Source organism: Saccopteryx bilineata, chromosome 2, assembly GCF_036850765.1.
Source record: "Saccopteryx bilineata isolate mSacBil1 chromosome 2, mSacBil1_pri_phased_curated, whole genome shotgun sequence".
Lineage (NCBI taxonomy): Eukaryota > Metazoa > Chordata > Mammalia > Chiroptera > Emballonuridae > Saccopteryx > Saccopteryx bilineata.
In genome coordinates this window covers 261,335,896-261,351,240 of record NC_089491.1, presented here as the reverse complement: position 1 = coordinate 261,351,240, position 15,345 = coordinate 261,335,896, and the positions used below count along the sequence as shown (strand labels likewise).

Genomic DNA, 15,345 nt, shown 5'->3' with positions numbered 1-15,345 from the left:
TGTTTTGTTACTGTTATTGTTATTGCTGCTGCTGCTGTTGTTGTGGAGTCTCCTCGGCCAGCACGCCCCCTCGGTCAGCCTGTTTCCTCACTGTGAAAGGAAGGGGTAAGGGGTGCAGCAGGACCCCAGGGAAGCGCCCTCCTCCAGAGCCCCATGTCCCCACCTGGGTACCAGGGCTTCGCTGCTTGCGATTGTCAGTGATTTTCTTTGCTGCCTTTTCTATTCTTGGCCTTTTGTTCCATGAGCCTTGGAGATCAGCTGAGTTCCACACTCGCTCAGGAAGTCCCTTCGGGGCCCTGGGCCGCGGGGGGGGGGGGGGGGGGGGGGGCGGGCGCTGAGATAGGCGTTTCTCTAACGAGGCGACACCAGCTCTGCTCACAGGTCCTTTTCACTCGCACAGTTCCTGCTGATACCTGCGCCTCGTCCCCTGTCTCTGAGACACGGGACCCTCCGGCCCGTCAGTCCTGAGTGCATTCCTTCCAGCTTCATGTCCTTGGGCCAGAAACTTCACTTTTCTGGACCCTGGTTTCCTCCTCTGTATGATGAGTGAAAGGGGATAATGGCCACAACAGAGTTAAGAAGCCTGACTGCCCTGGCTGGGTGGCTCAGTTGGTTAGAGTGTCATCCCCATGCGCCAAGGTCACAGGTTCGATTCCCTATCAGGGCACACACAAGAATCAACCAATCAATGCATAAATATATGGAACAACAAATTGATGTCTCTCTCCTTCTCTCTCTCTCTCTCAAATCAGTAAATTAAAAAACAAAAACAAAAACACAGCCTGTCCTGTCCTGTGGTGACACTTCATCAAGTGTCAACCTGGAATGCTGAGATCGCCGGTTTAAAACCTCAAGATTGCCTGGTCAAGGCACATATGGCAGTTGATGCTTCTTGCTCCTTCCCCCTTCTCTCTCTCTCTCTCTCTCTCTCTAAAGATGAATAAAATCTAAAAAACAAAAACAAAACAGGCCCTGGCCGGTTGGCTCAGCGGTAGAGCGTCGGCCTAGCGTGCGGAGGACCCGGGTTCGATTCCCGGCCAGGGCACACAGGAGAAGCGCCCATTTGCTTCTCCACCCCTCCGCCGCACTTTCCTCTCTGTCTCTCTCTTCCCCTCCCGCAGCCAAGGCTCCATTGGAGCAGAGATGGCCCGGGCGCTGGGCATGGCTCTGTGGCCTCTGCCTCAGGCGCTAGAGTGGCTCTGGTCGCAATATGGCGACGCCCAGGATGGGCAGAGCATCGCCCCCTGGGGGGCAGAGCACCGCCCCTGGTGGGCGTGCCGGGTGGATCCCGGTCGGGCGCATGCGGGAGTCTGTCTGACTGTCTCTCCCTGTTTCCAGCTTCAGAAAAATGAAAAAAAAAAAAAAAAAAACACACACAAAAACAAAAACAAAACAAAACAAAAAACCAGCCTGACTGGGGCTATGGAGTCGGAGCCAGAGGTACTCCGACCTCTGGGAGACGTCTGCTGAGCAGCCCCTGAGAGTTTCCCTAAGCGTTCAGCTCTCAACCACAGACGTGCACACATTTGAAACTTGTCTTTTTTTTTTTTTTCCATTAAACACTCCCTTCCCCTGATTGCTTTCCTACCCTTTCCTCCATTCATGCTCAGGTGGCACTGACTCAGCTTATCTGATTGTATTTGAACTTTTGTGTGTGTGTGTGTGAAGACAAAGGTGACAGAGAGGAAAGCATTTAAAACAGGTCCTTTTATAGTCTCTGCTCCCTGGCATCCTCCCTGCTCGCCCGGCTCCTCCTCTCCCACTCGCTGTCATTGAGGAGCCTTTGTCCTTGGAGTCCTCGTGCGGCTTGCCTTGGCTCCATCCTTCAGGCGGCCGGCCGAGGCCCCTGCCCCATTGCTACCTGCTTGATTTCCTCTCCTCTCCTCCAGAGGTGGACCGGTGGGGCCTGAACCACACCGGGCTGGGGTGGAAGGCCTCATTTCCCTGCTTTCAGGACTCACGCCTGCAGTTCTGGGGAGTGGCCACCAGGAGGTGGTGATGTTTGGCTGACTTCCTATTAGCTTCAAAGCCTGACTCCTGGACCTTAGCATTGGGCTCTGGAGGCTGAGGGCAGTAGTAGGTTTACAGTTCGTTTCTGCCACCCTGTGACCTTGGGCAAGTGACTAGATGGGCCTCCTTGAATCTTGGTTCTTCTCTAAAATGAGGAGGGTCCTATCTGGTTTCAAGAGTATCTTTATGAGCAGTGCATGAGATTACTCAGCACTCAGAGTGGTCAGTGGTCATTTTTCCTTCTTTCTCCCAATCTCCTTCCTTTTTTCCTTATTCTCTCCTTCTCTTCTACTTCCCTTTCCCTTACTCTGCTTCCTGCTCCTCTCCTCTCGTCTCCCTTTTTCTCACCTAGCTCAACTCTCTCACTATAAATGGGGAGACTAAGGCCCTGAGACCGGGCCTGAGGTATCCAGGGTGATCCTCCAGGTGGGGACTGGGCCTGAGCCCTTGGCCCTGCTGGTTGCCCCCACTCCTCTGGGCGTTGGTGGGACCTGCATTTCGTCTTTGTGAGGCGTTTGAGGGGTTCGCCGATACAGGTCTGCTCTTCCTCCCATGCTGTTTGCTGAACTGTTCCGTGTGTTGGTCCCCGACTCAGGGTCAGGTTCATCCCCACTTTTGGAGCCCGTGTCTCAGACCTTGTCAGTCCCCAGTCCGCCCCCATGTTAGGGAACAGAAATCCAGTTTTGCAGAGGAGGGAACTGAGGCTTTAGAGAGGTTAAGCGGCTTGCCCCAGGCCACCCAGTTAGCAGGTGGGGAGCTGGAATGGAAACTGGGCCTGTTGCACTTCCAGCCTTGGACTTGGATCCTCTCTGCCTTGGAGGCTGTGCTTCTGGCCCGTCACCAATGAGTCTGCAGCACTTGGTGGCATTAGCCCACAAGCAACAAGACACCCTGGGCCCCGTGGCTGACAATGTGCTATTTATCCAGCCCGGGTTGGCCGCCAGCCGTTCTGCCATGGCTGCCCTCTGCAGGCTGCCTGGGGCCCACCAGGGCTTGTTCGCATAGCCACACCCACCCAGCTGACCCGCGGACCCATCAGACCCTGAGCGAGAGGTACTGTGGTCTGTCCTGGTCACTTTGTAGAGGTGAAGGAGCGAGTTTACCACTCAGGGCCTCTCTTTTCCTTCTCTGCACAAGGGGGAGTCATAGTAACCATAACGCCTAATACTTACACTGTTTATGTGTGGTGTAGGTATTAGTATTAGTATTATTCCCAGTTTACAGATGGGAAAGCTGAGGCTCCGAGCCATGAAGTACCTTTCCCAGGGTCTGTGTAGAGGCTGTACTCCCAACCACGTGCTGCACCTCCTCCCACTTCTCACTTCTCTACTTTGTAGGTGGGAGGATGGAGCTGAAAAGCCCCTTGCCTGGTAATTATCACCTGCTATTGTATTGATAATTATTACTTGCTGTCAGTGTTTTTGTGTGTGTGTTCTGTTGAAAAGCTACTGATGGGACAGGAAATCATCCCCAGTTTTAGAAGTTTTGTAGAGTTGAGGAAACTGAGGCTCTGTAAGAGTGGGGCCTCTTGTCCCGGGTCCTATAGTATCAGGGGGCAGAGCTGGGACTAGAATTTCACCTCTCTTTACCCCTGATATCCCCCTCCCGTGTTAGGTCCTTGGTTTCACATGGCCAATTTGAGCCCCATGCTGAGCCTCCTCCCTACCACCATCCATGGGTGGGCGCACCCTTTCCCCCATAAAGTGAGCCTTTGGTCTGCACTTATACAGAGGGACCATAAAACACGGTGACTCGGTTAGGTCACAGTTTGCCCCAGGGGCCCCTCTGGTGGCTGTGAAGGCACAGATTTACCAGCTGTGGGGGTTCCGAGGAGGGGTGGGCAGTTGGGTTTCTGGGAGCCTCAAGAATATTCTCCTAGATTCCCGAACCCTTCAGTTGGCATTTGCTGGCTCATTTATTAATGAGCTTATTCCCTGGAGCCTACTGTGTGCCAGGCCCTGAGTGAGGGTCTGGAGGGCCTCCCCCTCTGTCCCCGGGGTTCACAGTCCAGGACGGCCTGAGGATGGCTTGGGAGGGGCTAGTGAGGCCGAAGGGGGAGGGGCACTCAGGAAAGGGGGCTGCATAGGAAAGGTGTGGACGGGAGTGATGAGAGAGGGATGTTTGGGGGACAGTGAACAGACCTCTTTGGCTGAGGTGGAGTGTTTGGGGTTTCAATCTTTCTTCTGACAGATAGTTCTCTGCAGGGCCACTGGGCTAAGCTATGAACAAGACGTAGGTAAATGAGATGGCAGATAAATAATTGTAGTGGGTTCTGACGACTGCTGTTCACCGAGCCCTTACTGCATGCCATGCCATGTGCTTACCCACCTGCCTTCCTTTAATTCATTCGAGGTTCGAAGCCTCCCCAGAGGAGGGGAGGGTGTTTCTGTGTGGAGGCGTCTCACAGAGGAGGGACACTGGTAGGCTTTGAAGGATGAACAGATGTTTGCCAGATGGGTACGGTCTGGGAAGAAGTGGTCTTCCCGGTGAAAGGAACACCCTGGGCAAAGAAAGGTTCCGGAGCATGGAGCTGCACTGCTTATACGAGGAATGTGCTCCAGAGTCCAGGAGATAGCCCGGAGTCTCTTTCACACTGTACTTCGAGGCATCCTTCCTGGTGTGTGTTTTAATGCCAAGCTCAGACTTCCCACATCTCTTGTTGATGAAGCCGCGGTCCTTGTTTCTAGGGGTGGCAACGCCTCCCAGCAGCTCTGTCTGTCGTCATGGTGCCAACTTTGGGCAAGGATCTGCCAGGGCAGCCTTTGAAAGTTTGAAAGCATTTGGAGTCTAATGACCAGACTAGTAATTCTTGTGAATGCAATCAACCTGAGATAAGAGGGGACTCTTTTTTAAAATTTTTTATTTTTATTTATTCATTTTAGAGAAGAGAGAGAGAGAGAGAGAAGAGGGGGTGGGGGAGGAGCAGGAAGCATCAACTCCCATATGTGCCTTGACCAGGCAAGCCCAGGGTTTTGAACTGGTGACCTCAGCGTTCCAGGTCCACGTTTGATCCACTGCACCACCACAGTTCAGGCAAGAGGGAACTCTTGAGATTGCCCCCAGTGGACACATTGTTGGTCCTGGTTAGAGATTCTCTTTGAATTCCAGATGGTTGCCTCGGCGTTCAAATGGGATGGAAAGAAACCAAAATGAAAGACCATGTATAGACTCAAAGAAGTCATCAAAGATTGTACTTAAAAGACAAGTTGTGAATGAAGATTTTATGGTCTCTGATTTGTCTAGGATGTGGACTTCACTTCCCCTGTGTCGTGTGGCGTTCCCACATGTGATGTTAGACCCGTGTTCGAGCTATGTTGAATTGAACGTGTGTCAGGAATGCCGCTTGCTGGCTTAATCCAAAGGGTCCCTTTGCCTCACTTGGCGAGTCGTCCGGCTTTTGGGCCCTTTCTCGGGCTTTGTGCCTCATGGTGCCAAGGTGGCTGCCATGTTTCCAGGGCTTCAGTCTACTTTCAGGCAGGAAGAAGTGGGAATCCAGATGGGCCATGTCAGCTGAGTCTGCCCTTTTGATCGAGAAAGCGCAGACATTCCCCGGAAGACCTCCAGGAGGCTTTCCCTTACACTTCACGGGCTAGACCTGAATCAAACGGCCACTCCTTGCAGCAGGAGAGTCCGGGGAAGTCCATGTTCAAATCTTCCCTGCTCTGTGATGGAAGTTGGCCGAGTTGGAAATGGCCATTGGTTGTTTCCCAAGCAGGATTGCTTATTACACAGTCAGAAAGAAAATGGGAATTGTTGGGTTCCTGGCAAGGACACCTCGGCTCCTCCACTGAGATCTGGGACAAGAGAGACCATCTGCCCGGTGTCTGACCGCTGTGGCAGGAGATGTGTGCTGGGCACTGGGCTGCTAGCATGAGAAGACAGTTTTTACCCTCCAAGGCCCCAGTCTGCTGGGGAACAAGGCTCAGAAAAGGGAGGGAAAGCTGACGGGGAAGAGACAGGCTGGGTGGAAGCTGGCCCAGGGGCCAGGGCCACCCTCTCTACCTGGGCGAGTTAGGACGGCCCTTGGTTTTAGGGGCGTGAGTGTGGAACGGAGTGGTGAGAAACTGGACAGGGTGCTGGGCTCTTAGGAAGTTTAGGAATCCTCCTAGGAGTGGCTGTTTCTGTTTGTTAATTGCTTCTTGTCTCTCCCTGCTGGGTGGAAAGGGCTGAAGGAGACTGAGTAACTTACATCTCAGCTGATTAAAGCTCCTTTTCTGGGTTAAAACCAGCTGGACCAGGGCGGTGGGCACACAATATAGTATACAGATCATGTATCATATAAAGATATACTTGAAACTTACATGAATCCAATTAACCATCACCCCAGTAAGAAAATAAAAAATAGATGCCCAGGAGGGGCAGAGCATCGCCCCCTGGTGGGCAGAGCGTGGCCCCTGGTGGGCGTGCCAGGTGGATCCTGGTCGGGCGCATGCAGGAGTCTGTCTGACTGTCTCTCCCTGTTTCCAGCTTCAGAAAAATGAAAAAAATAATAATAATAATAAAAATAAATAAAAAATAGTCGACTTTTGCTTTCTAGGTCTTAAAATGCAAATGGCCAGTTGTGCCTGTGATTTCTGTATTGAGGGAATTTTGTATTCGTCCATTTACCCAGCTATCCATCCATCCATCCATCTATCCATCCATCCATCCATCCATCTTCTACCCAGTTGTCAATACATATAAAACTCTTAAGGCTGTAAAGATGAATAAGTTCATTTCTGTCCTCAGATTGCTCACATTCATAGACGATAAACAAGTCATTATATAATCTGGGATGATAAACAGTAGTCATTCATTCACTTATTTACCCATGCATTTATTAAGCAGATATTTACTAAGCACCTACTATGTGTCATATGCTCTTCTCGGCCCTGTAAGAGCAGCAGTGTATGTACAATTCCTCCCCTCCTGGAGCTCCTACTCTGGGGTGGGGAGACAGACATTAAACAAGGAGCCAGGCTCAAAAGCGAGGGACTTTCAGCAAGGGCTATGAAGAAAGCAAATAGGTGTTGGGAACTGAGCGACTGAAGAAGAGGGTAGAGGCTATTTCATATTAGAGGTCAGGGAGGGCTCCTCTGAGGAGGTGACATTTGAGCTGGAAACTGGAGGAGGAGGGTCTAGCCATGTAGAAGAATCAGAGGGAGAGCATCAGGCAGAGGGAACAAGTGCAAATGTCCTAGGGCTTGCTGTATTTAGTAGTATGAGTAATAATGATTATAATGATGATGATGATGTCACTGGGGCTGGAGCAGAGAGAATGAGGAATGAGAGAGTTGGCAGGGGTCAGATTACACCATGCATTGCTGGCCACTGTAAAGAAGCTAGTTTTGGGTAAAGCACAAAGGGCAGGACGTGGATTTTCCAGGAGCTGCAAGGGGGTGGCCTGGGGAGTGATGGGGATCAGGCAGGAGAAGATAGAGAAGCATGAGAAGGACCCTTGTGGTCATAATAAGGGGCTTAGTGTTGGCCTGCCAGAGGTGCCTAGGAGCCAGGAAAAGTTATGACCCGAGCACCATCAGAGGTGCGGCTCCATCAGAGGTGCGGCTCGCGGCACCCTCTAGGGGTCATTGTAGAGAGGGGTTGAAGAGAAGAAGCTGGAAGCACAGACCAGTTGGGAGGCTGTTGCGGTAATTGGGCAGTATCATTTAAAAAATCGTTGAAGTTATATATACATAACATAAAATTTACCATTTTAAGAATACTCTTCATTATGTTTTAAAAAATATTCATCATGTACATTCATGTCTTGCAGCCCCAACCACTCTGTTTCCAGAACTTTCTCATCATCGCAAACAGAAACTGTACTTACTATTAAACACCAACTCCCTGTTCCCCTTTTCACAAGCCCCTGGTAACTTCTATTTTCTGTCTTTATGAATTTGCCTATTCTGGATACTTTATGTAAGTGGAATTGTACGTTGTTCGTCCTTTTGTGTCTGGCTTACTTAACATTATGTCTTCAAGTTCATCCACCTTGTCGCTGGTGTCTGTGCTTAATTCCTTTTTAAGGCTGGACAGTGTTCCATTGCACGTAGAGACCACACTTTTCTCCGTTCCTCTGTTGGTGGACACTTGAGTTGTGTGTCATGCTAGTAGGAACAGTGGTATACAAGTACCTGTTTGAGTCTCTGCTGTCAGTTATCTTGAGTATATACCAGGGAGTGGGATTGTTCCAAAACATATGGTATTCTATGTTTAACTTTTTGAGGAACCATCAAACTTTTTCCACGGCGACTTCACCATTTTCTGTTCTCACCAGTAATGCACAAGGGCTCTCCTAAGTGACCTCACTACCCGAGGCTTAGAGAGGGGAAGTGACTGACCTAAGGATGCACAGCTAAGAAACAGGAACACCGGGATTGTATCCTGGCCCATGGACTCATACCTTGAGAAGGATTTGAGAGAAGGATGGCATCCTGACCCCTAGATTTTGTTTCATTTGTGCCGCTGGAAATCCCGGGTCCCAGCTCCCTGGGAACCAAGGCTGCGGGTGACCCCCAGCTGGGTGTGCCGGGAATGACGGAACACATGCTCCCCTTGCAAAGCATCGGTACAGGGAGGCGCGGGCACGCGCGCCCCCTAGTGGACCTCTTCGGGATTGTGGACGCTGTGGTCCCCTGGCAACTGGGAGGAGATTCTGGAACAAAGTAACATTTTCCACATGTTAAACCCATGCAGTCCCACCACACATTGCTGCCGTTTCACAGGTGAGGAAGCCGAGGCTCGGAGGGGTGACAGTGACATAGTTCTATGTTTTTCCTCCTTGGGAAAGTATGTGGAAATGCTGTTGTGTGAGAATGATGCTAGAACTGGGATAACCTTGACTGTCTCTCTGTTTTGTACAAACTCAATCACTAAATCATTAACATATAGGCACACTTTTAACTGCTAGTAGTCACAGTTACTTGCTTCACTTGTCACAACTGATTGAAACACACCAGAAGGCCCCCACACCCTGGCAAGGTTACTGCATTCGGTCCGTACAGTACATTTTGTACATGTGCACACTCGCACACACCCAAGAACCAGGGATAAGCTCAGTGGACCCAGATTCTAATCCCTTTCACTCTCTGTTCTGTGGCTTTGGACACCTCCCTGAGCCTCACTTTCCTCGTCTGTGAAATGGGTTAGAGAAGCCTGCTCTGTGCCCTTCACAGGCTGCTGTGACTGGATGAGAAGGACATTGGGAAGCTGTAAATTGCCGAGCAGGAGTTAATAGTGAAGGTTCTAGATCTAGGCAAACTTTATCATTCATTACAGAAACCTTTGCTGAGCATCTACTGTGCACTAGAGAGAAGTCAGACTCACATCTATTCCTGGAGAATAGCATTCAGTTTGAACTCGGGATCCAATCCAGTGTCTACACAAGGACCTAGAAGGCTGTGTCTGGACTGACCCCTGGCCACCCAGGGACCTCCTCTCCTAGCGTACGTCTGATGCTTACTCCACTCAAGCCACACTGACCTTCAAAATATTTGCCTAACATGTCAGGTGCGTTTTTACCCCAGGGCCTTGGCACATGCTGCTTGTGCTCCTCCAGATTCTCTCCTCACTTCCCTCCTTCTCCACTTCCCTCTTTTCAAATCATCTCTCAGCTCAAATGACACCCCTCAGTGGGGTTCTTTCTGGTGCCATCTCTAAAGAAGGAGCCCTGACCCCATTCTTCTCTCCCAGCACACCATAATCACAAGCAGTCTGCGTGACTGCCTTTATAACTTCTGTGTTGTCAGTACAGAGTTGATGCTCAGTCAGTGTTTGTTGAATGAATGAGTGAGTGAGTGAGTGAGAGTGAATGGCTGAGTCAGCAGCCACTAGAGTGATTCGTCTCCCCTGACTTGGTTGTGGGTCAGCCAGAAAGGTCTGAGGGACAATCGGAGCTGGGTCTTAAAGGTTGAGGAGGAGAGTTGGAGGGAGGCAGGAAGGGCCCCCGGGGCAGAGGGCTCAGCCTGAGCTGGGCGGCAAGCTTGATAGCTGTGTTGCAATAGTGATTTGTTGTCCTTGTCACAGCTCCTAGGAGGGCACCCTCATATTCTCAGGGTGGCCCCTCTTTACTGAAGTGAGGATGTTTTGGAGGAAAATGGAGAAATTAGTCGATGGGGAGGGCAGATCAGTCTGGGGTGGGGGCCAGAGTTCCAAGGACCAAGTCATACTCCATCCGACTGAGACATTCCTGATCTGGTGATTCCCAGATGCCCAGCCTTGGACAGATGCACCTGGGTCACCTCAGGGCTTCTGAATCCGGATTTGCAGGTGATTTCCCTTGAGATTCTGTGTCGGGAGCTACAATGCAGAAGCCGGGCCCGGCAGGGTTGGGGGTTTTGTGCCAAACAGAGAGGAAGGAGGGAGCACGGTGCATTCCATCATGTCCCTGCCCAGAGTGGTTGGACCATCCAGTGTTTCAAGCAAAATTGATTATCTTGATGTTAATGTGAAATCTTACCAGTTTTATATGTTGGAGAAAAAAAAATGTATATATATTTAAACTTGACCACACCCAGCTGCCTTCAACTGACACACAGGGTATTGGCAGTCTTATGTCACACATGAATCCTTGCTACAACTTATGGTGAAACTGACGCTTGGGGAAGTGAAGTGACCGGCCTAGGCTCATACAGTGAGTGGGCAGTGCCACAGGCAGTACTCCTGGAAGCCTCCATATTCCGATGACATCAGAAATGACCCAAGCGTCCTCCAGGGGGTGGTCTAGCTACAGTCCTTCTCTCCCCCCACCCCACCCTCCCAGCCTCATCCTTCCAAATTGAAGACAGTACCAGTTTTCTTGTGCAGTGTTCAAAAGTGACCACCAGGGGGCAGGATGGATGTGATCTAGTTTTCAACCTTACATTTGATTACTTGTTTTTAACTCCTTCTGCACTAGGATCTTCACTCTAAACCTGAAAAAGCCAAGATTTTCATGACCCTTTAGATATTTTTTTTAATGCGTGCCACTGATTTAGGCACACGTACCACTCAACTCTGTTAACCATCAGGTTTCTTGTCAGTTTTCATTTTAAAGCCAGACATCAGAGCTGCTGGGCTGAGGTGGGGGCATTTTTCTGCAGCCTGCATGGCCCTGGCCATCCTTCCCCTTTTATCTTCACTCGTATCCCGCCTTTCCCTCTGCCCCTTCTCCTTCCTCTCTCCCTGTTTCTTCTCCTCCTCTCCAAAGCTTACAGAAATATAATTTAAATACTATAGAATTCACTCTTTTTAAGTGTGCAATTTAATAACTTTTACAAAGTTGTACAACTATTATCCCTGTCTAATTCCAGAAATTTTCCATCACCCCAGAAAGAAACCCTGCCTCCACTAGCCCTCATTCCCCACCCCCCTGTCCCCCCATTCCCCACCCCCGTCCCCCCATTCCCCACCCCCTGTCCCCCCCATTCCCCACCCCTGTCCCCGCCATTCCCCGCCCCCCTGTCCCCGCCATTCCCCGCCCCCTGTCCCCGCCATTCCCCGCCCCCCCGTCCCCGCCATTTCCCCGCCCCCCCGTCCCCGCCATTCCCCGCCCACCCCGTCCCCGCCATTCCCCACCCCTGTCCCCGCCATTCCCCGCCCCCCCCGTCCCCACCATTCCCCGCCCCCTGTCCCCGCCATTCCCAGCCCACTGTCCCCCCATTCCCCACCCCCCTGCCCCGCCATTCCCCACCCACCTGTCCCCACCATTCCCCACCCCTGTCCCCCCATTCCCCACCCCCCTGTCCCCCCATTCCCTACCCCCCTGTCCCCACCATTCCCCACCCCCATCCCCCCATTCCCCACCCCCCCTGTCCCCGCCATTCCCCACCCCTCTGTCCCCCCATTCCCCACCCCCCGTCCCCGCCATTCCCCACCCCTGTCCCCACCATTCCCCACCCCCCTGTCCCCCCATTCCCCACCTCCCTGTCCCCCATTCCCCACCCCTGTCCCTGCCATTCCCCACCCCTGTCCCCGCCATTCCCCACCCCCCTGTCCCCTCCATTCCTCGTGCCCCTGTCCCCACCATTCCCCACCCCCCTGTCCCCCCATTCCCCACCCCTGTCCCTGCCATTCCCCACCCCCCTGTCCCCGCCATTACCCGCACCCCTGTCCCCACCATTCCCCACCCCCTGTCCCCCCATTCCCCACTCCCCCTGTCCCCCCATTCCCCACCTCTGTCCCTGCTATTCCCCACTCTCCTGTCCCCCGTCCCCAGCAACCTGAATCTACTCTTTGTCTCCATCTTGTCCTTTCTGCATGTTTCCTGATGCTGGAGTCACACAGCATGTGGTGTTCATGTCTGACATTTTCTCTGAGCACATGATAGTGGGTCAGTGCTGGGTCCTTTGTGTCGGGCTGGCTCCCTCTTGTCCTTGGGTCACTTACCTGCCTTGGCCTCCCTGTGTGCCCCTCCCCGTGGTTGTGATCGAGGGAACCAATCAGGCTGGGCAAGAGGGGATGAAAATATTTTGCCTCTTTTTTTGTTTCAGTTGTATGTTTTAAGTGATTGCATACGTGCTGCAGTTGATCATGCCCTGTTGGTTGGCTCTGACCTCCTGGGAAGAGCTCAGAAGTGCATGTTTGGGGTAGATAACCCCCGTCCAATGGGCTGACCCCAGCCTGGGCCCCTCCTTGATACCCTGCTGGCCAGCATGGCTGAATGGAAATGACAACCAGAAATCTTGGCTAAGATGTTTTGAGTGTTTACCAAGATTCGGGCTTGGACCACTTAACATATTACCTCATGTCCCCTCCCAGTGACCCTGTGGGGCAGGCCTTGTCATCAGCCCTAATTTTCTTGAGGAACTGGGGCACAGAAAGGTCAAACAACCAGCCTAATATCACACAGCTAGCTAGTGCAGGGATAAGGATTTGCACCCAGGCAGTCTGTCTCCGGCACCCACATCCTCACTAGTGCCCCGGGTTGCCTCTGCGAGTCATGCCATCCTCTCTGGGGGCCTGTTTCCCACCTGGACAGCCTTCTTCTCTGTCTGTGCTCTGAATCTTTAGGGGACTGTCAACTGCTAGAGGAAAGGGGCATGTGAACGGCTTCTGTGAGCCCCTTTTGGTGGCTGACACTGTGCCATGCACACAGTAGGTCTGCCCTCTGTGTTCCAGATGCCCAGATTCACATGTGGTTTCCTGGTCAGTAGGATGGCTGCCGGCAGAGCTGGGAACTCCCTGCCTTTCAGGAGGTGGTCACAGAGCACCTACTCAGCGCGGGGCCATGTGCCTGGCCCTGCCTGGCCCTGGGACCTACAATGTGACCCAAGCCTTGTTCGTGGGGAGCTCCCAGCCCTGTGAGGGAGACAGGCTCTCATCACACCAAGCACCCTGATACACCCGAAGAAGGGCTCAGTGACTCACGCTTGCACAGAGGGCTTTCTGTTTGTACTGGGCCTGGAAGGTGGTTGAGTTTCCAGACGGAGAGGACATTCTCGGCCGAGGGTCCTGCTTGAGCCAAGGCTGGGAAGCTGGGATCCACCTATGGCTGAGGACTGAGTATGGCTGGGCCTGTGCATGGAGGCCGTATGGCAAAGGGCACTGAAGGCCGAGCCAAGAGGCACGGTACGCCGTGATGGACAGTAGGCACGAGGGGTTGAGCAGACCCCTTCAGCATTCTTGGGAGGGGGCCGTGTGGGCGCCCTCTCTGTCCAGCTCCTGGTGCCGTCCATATGCATGATGAGTGGACTGCCTGCGTTCCTGGAGGGTCATCAGTTCAGATGCCTGTGAGGGCCAGCATGTGCTGTGGCCAGGGCCGTGGGGAGTGGGAGGAATGCCGTGCGTCCAGCCCCAGGCAGCAACGTGCACTTCCTGCCCTGTCCCCACACAGGAATGCGGACCCAGGGTAAGGCCGTCCTGCCCTCCTTCTAGAGCAGCCAGGAATCTGCATTGCTGCACGCAGGTCCTCTGATGCCGAGATGTTGGCAACTCGTTAATAAAGAAAACAGTGCACCTACCTTCCCTCTCCTCCCCCTGAAACTAACACCTGAACAAGGTCACTCCTGGGGCAAGTGCAGTTTCTGGGCTGTGTGTGTGTGTGTGTGTGTGTGTTTGTGAATTTTGATGCCAGTTTTAACAACCTCCCATCTTTTTTCGGATGGGAGTTTCAGCCCAAAGCTAAGCACTGCCTAGATTTAAACGATTGTTTGAGCATGCAGTCTCTTTGGAAATGAGTGAATGACATTAATAAGACTTGTCGGAGGAGCTGCTGCGGCTGGCCAGGTGTTGTGCTGGCAGGTGGGAACCAGGCTGACCAGGGGTGGCCCGTGGGGAGCTAAGCTGTGAGGAGAGGTTGAAGGAGGAATCACAGAGGCAGAGCGCTTCCCCAGCAGAGGTGCTGTGGGATCCCATGGCTGGGGGCCATAGCAAGTTACCAGCAGGTTTGACAGCTTAGAACAATAGATATTTATTGTCTCCCAGTTCTAGAGGCCAGAAGTCTGACATCTAGGTGTCAGTCCCCAAGGGCTGTGCTTCCTCCACAGATGCTAGGGGGGACCCTCTCTGCCTCTTCCAGCTCCTGGTGGCCCCACGTGTTCTTTGGCTGGTAGGCTTGTCCCAGCAGCTCCAGCCCCTGCCCGAGGCATTCTTTGGGTTGGAGTGGTACCTTCCCTCTCTCAGGAGGAAACTTCCTGGACTTAGGGCCCACAGCAGCGAATCCTGGATGACCTCATTTCAAGATCCTTAACTTAGTTACATCTGCAAAGACCTTTTCTCAAGGAAGGTGATCTTTACAGGACCTGGGGAGAATGCCTTTCTGAGGAATAGCTATTTCGAGGAATGGCATGAGCACAACCCTGAGGGTGGGTGTGCGGCTCACAGGGTCAGGGCTGGACTGGTGTAGGCTCAGGCGGTGAATGGTGGGCGAGGTTTGTGGTGGGACACAAGGAAGGTTTCCAGCATGTGTAGGGGTGCCTTTGTCACTGTGGTGCACACAGGTGTTTCCCCTGGCCAGGTGGAGAGGGCCCCCTGGGGCAGGGTGGGCTGGGCTGGCCAGAGTGAGACACCAGAATAGGTCGGGGTCGCTCCCAGCCTCGGGTGGGGGGAGTGGCGTGCGGCCTCCGCTGGGGGGGGGGGGCATGGGAGAGGGGTTTGATGCCTGCCCACCCCTCCACCTCACCCCGGGTTGACTGTCTCCTCTGCACCCCCTCCCCAACCCCAACCCACTGTTTCCTGCTCTCCAGCTCCCTCCCAACTGTGCTCTGTTCTCTGTCCCCGACTGCTTCCTGGGCCATCTGTCTCCTGCTCCCTCCTCCTTCCTTTGAGTTCGTCCGTTTTCCTGCCTGGGTCTCTCCGTCTGGGCCTTTCACCAGATGGGTTTCTCTCGGGCCGTGCTGCCCTCCCCGCCTGTCCCCTGTCTCTGCCCCCTCCAGC

The 15,345-nt window shown here is 53.0% G+C and overlaps 1 protein-coding gene across 17 annotated transcripts in view; it reads left to right on the top strand.

Moving 5' to 3' along the window:
• Positions 1 to 15,345, top strand: part of KIAA1671 (KIAA1671 ortholog) — a 178,258-nt gene that overhangs the window by 66,778 nt on the left and 96,135 nt on the right. The window lies entirely within an intron of this gene.